Below are 4,668 nucleotides of genomic sequence, written 5' to 3' on the forward strand. Positions count from 1 at the left end.
CAGCTTCAACATCAGGACGGATCTCCTTTAGGATGGAGTGGTTGGATCTCCTTGCAGTCCAAGGGACTCTCAAGAGTCTTCTCCAACACCACAATTCAAAACCATCAATTCTTCAGCGCTCAGTTGTCTTTATAGTCCAACTCTCACATCCATACATGACCACTGGAAAAACCATAGCCTTGACTAGACGGACTTTTGTTGACAAAGTAATGTCTCTGTTTTTGAATATGCTATCTAGGTTGGTCATAACTTTCCTTCCAAGGAGTAAGGGTCTTTTATTTTCATGGCTGATCATCTGCAGTGATTCTGGAGCCCAGAAAAATAAAGTCAGCCACTGCTTCCACTGTTTCCCCATCTATTTCCCATGAAGTGATGGGACTGGATGCCATGAACTTAGTTTTCTGAATGTTGAGCTTTAAGCCAACTTTTTCACTCTCCTCTTCCACTTGCATCAAGAGGCTCTTTAGTTCTTCTTCACTTTATGCCATAAGGGTGGTGTCATCTGCATATCTGAGGTTATTGAGATTTCTCCCAGCAATCTTGATTCCAGCTTGTGTTTCTTCCAGTCCAGCGTTTCTCATGATGTCCTCTGCATATACGTTAAATAAGCAGGGTGGCAATATACAGCCTTGACATACTCCTTTCCTGATTTGGAACTAGTCTGTTCCATGTCCAGTTCTAACTGTTGCTTCCTGACCTGCATACAGGTTTCTCAATAGGCAGGTCAGGTGGTCTAGTATTCCCATCTCTTTCAGAATTTTCCACAGTTTATTGTGATCCACACAATCAAAGGCTTTGGCATAGTCAATAAAGCAGAAATAGACGTTTTTCTGGAACTCTCTTGCTGTTTCGATGATTCAGCAGATGTTGGCAATTTGATCTCTGGTCCCTCTGCCTTTTCTAAAACCAGCTTGAACATCTGGAAGTTCATGGTTCACGTATTGCTGAAGCCTGGCTTGGAGAATTTTAAGCCTGACTTTACTAGCATGTGAGATGAATGTAATTGTGTGGTAGTTTAAGCATTCTTTGGTATAGACTTTCTTTGGGATTGGAATGAAAACTGACCTTTTCCAGTCCTGTGGCCACTGCTGAGTTTTCCAAATTTGCTGGCATATTGAGTGCAGCACTTTCACAGCATTATCTCTCAGGATTTGAAATAGCTCAACTAGAATTCCATCACCTCCACTAGCTTTGTTCATAGTGATGCTTCCTAAAGCCCAGTTGACTTCGCATTCCAGGATGTCTGGCTCTAGGTGAGTGATCACACCATCATGATTGAAAGTCAGAGACAATATCTAATCTATTATGATGTAATGGGACAAAAAACATTTAAACCAAAGCTGACTATGCCAACTTGTACCCATTAGGAAAAATGTCATAGTTCTCTTAGACAGAAAGGACTTATGATGTGCAGTATTCTTTTTCTCAGGCTTCCCTGGTGGCTCAGTGGTAAAGAACTCGCCTGCCAAGCAGGAAACTTGGGTTTGATCCTTAGGTCAGGAAGATCCCTTGGAGAAGTAAATGGCAATCCATTCCCTGGGGAAAATCTCATGGACAGGGGAGCCTGGTGGGCTACAGTCCATGGGGTCACAAAAGAATCAGACTTGATTTAGTGATCAACCAACAACAACAATTCTCTTTCTCAGAGATTCTTGGAGAGAGAGAAAAGACAAGACTAAAATTGCAAGACTGCATCCAGTTCTTTTGTGCTCTTTCATAGTGGGAACTAGAGTACACAACCATTGTTTAGTAGAATGCCTTAGATGCATCTCCACATATCCAGAAGTAAACCCAAAGCAGAGGAACAGGAAATACTATAAATCACTCTACATAACACAGTAAGGAGAACTGAGTTTCCCAGGGTTGCTTAAGGGTAAAGGTGGGGTTATCCCACTAAATCAAAAGCTGGAGATTCTGGAAAATATTTCTCAGACTCTCTGTGGTGAGGGACAGGGTTTGGGTTTGTTGTTTTTTTTTAAGTTTTTTCTTGTTGGAGTGTGGTATTTTTTGGAAAGGGGTAGTTTTCAACCATCCCTGATCAATTGTTGTAAATGCTTACTCTCAATTCCAAGATTTACCTCACAGTGAATTGATGAGTCCACTACTTTGAGTAGCATTGGTCTAGAAGGTGGGGAGGTTGAAGGGCTCTCAAAGACAATATTGTCTAGTGTTCAATTTAAGCTGTCATTGCTGATATATATGTACCCCTTTAGGGCTTCCCTGGTGGCTCAGATCGCAAATAATCTGCCTGCAATGCAGAAGATGCAAGTTCAATCCCTGGATCAAGGAGATCCCCTGGAGAAGGAAATGGCTACCTACTCCAGTATTCTTGCCTGCAGAATTCCATAGATAGAGGAGCTTGGTGGGCTATGGTCCATGGGGTCGCAAAGAGTCAAATATGACTGAGCAACTAACACTTTCACTTCACTTTCACTTTTCATGTGCCATTTATGTCACCAGAATATTAAATGCTTTGCACAAATGGATTTTGTGTTGGTCAAACTTGGGGATTGAGGGATTTTGGAAAGCAAGAAAGGGAGACAATTTTATGTCTTGTTGGCATAGAGCAGATAAGAGATGGGAATAGATGGTGATACATAAAATTTCAATGAGACTACAAACTAAACCCAGATCCACCTTGAGGATATAACCCTTGTGTGTGTGTGTGTGTGTGTGTGTGTGTGTGTGTGTGTGTGTGTGTGCTTAGTTGCTCAGTTGTGTCTGACTCTTTGCGACCCTATAAACTGTAGCCAGCCAGGCTCCTCTGTGCATTGGGATTCTCCAGGCAATAATACTGGCGTGGGTTGCCATGCCCTCCTTCAGGGGATTTTCCCAACCCAGGAACTGAACCAGGGTCTCCTGCTTTGCAGATAGATTCTTTAACAGCTGAGCTTCTGATTGCCAACTACCCAAAAAGCCCACCAAAATTTTATAGATTAAGCAAAGCCAAGTTTATTGCTCCTCTCAATAAAAGAGGTCATTACCTTGACAGACTCTTAACAACATCTTTAAAGAGAATACAAAGGAAAGATAAGGGTCTGATTTAAGATGAGTCCTTTAATGTAAATGGAGAATTGAGTGAAATTTGTGATGTAATAGTTTAGAATCGGCAGACACAGACAGAGCAAGGTTTTATAGGAAATCTTGAAGAATAAACAGTCCTTTGATAAACCCAGTTGAATAAATCCATTGTTCTAGGGAGGAAGCTGTTTACCTTGATGAAGGCTACTTGGGTAGTTCATTATTGAAATAAATGGATTTCAGAAAGTCCATGAGACAGTCATCTTCCTGGATAAGAATTTCCCAGAAAAAATAAAGTCTGATTAATGAGGAGTGTTGAGTAGTAAAGTCATGCTCAGGTTGACTGTAAGCTGCAGGTTTCAGTTCTGAGTAACCAGTAAATACAAACCCTGCAGAAGATATTAGATTTCTCAGAGTCCTTAGGATAGAAAATTTATCTCATGTGACATCTGGCTTATATCTGTCATCCCTATCATTCATCCCTATCACCAGCTTCCCTGGTGGCTCAAATGGTAAAACGTCTGCCTGCCATGCAGGAGACCTGGGTTCAATCCCTGGGTCAGGAAGATCCCTTGGAGAAGGAAAAGGCAACCCACTCCAGCATTCTTGCCTGGAAAATCCCATGGTTGGAGGAGCCTGATAGGTTCCAGCCAATGGGGTCGCAAAGAGTCAGACACGACTAAGCAATTTCACTTTTTACCATTCATCAATAGCAGGCATGTGGTAGGAACTTGACAAATACTTACAAAAAAGAATGAATAAGTAAATAAGTGAGTGAAAATAAACAGTCCCTATTACTGTTCAATTCAAAGCCTTCAACATGTATTTCATCAAGAAGAGAAAGCAAAAGCAACCGTGCTAAGCCTTAGACATGGGCAACACAACAAGCATGTCTGATGCATGACTTTAGACCACTGATATCTTACAGAATTCATCTCACACTGGCTAGAAATCTGATCTCCCAGCATATGGTTGGATGGCATCACCGACTCAGTGAACATGAGTTTGAGCAAACTCTGGGAGATAGTGAATGACAAGGAAGTTTGGTGTTTTGCAATCCATGAGGTTACATAGAGTCAGACCTGACTGAACAGCAACAGCATCAGTCCTCTGAAAACTGAAAGTAACCATTTATAAAGAAATGGTGTCTCTGCCATGGGAGGCAGTGAGAGCCCTGAACTCAGAATCCTGCCTGACATATTCAATGTGATTCCTCCTTTGGTGTCCTGTTAATTTCCACTTGGAGAGACTCACTGTCCTCGTAGCTGACTGATGGGATTTTGTCAAGCAATCAATAAATTCAGCTTTGTTCCAGTTCTTAATCTGATGGTCATTTTTCCTTTGTGCCTAATAATTCTAATAGAATCAGAATCCTAAGATATAATGAAGAAATAGACTCTGAATAAAAACCCAATCCCACTGTCAATGAGATTCTAAAAATATAAATATTGTTTTCTCCAAAACTATAGTCCAAAACTTTAACAATAGTATAATTTTTTTAATAACTGAGTTTTTTTTTTGGCCATGCTGCAGAGCTTATAGAATCTAAGGGTCCCAAGAGTGAAAATGCAGAGTCCTAACCACTGGACCACCAGAGATTCCCTATAATGGTATAATTTTAAAATGCAGTGATTAGGGACTGAGGCA

This window comes from Capricornis sumatraensis, chromosome 4, assembly GCF_032405125.1.
Source record: "Capricornis sumatraensis isolate serow.1 chromosome 4, serow.2, whole genome shotgun sequence".
Classification (NCBI taxonomy): domain Eukaryota; kingdom Metazoa; phylum Chordata; class Mammalia; order Artiodactyla; family Bovidae; genus Capricornis; species Capricornis sumatraensis.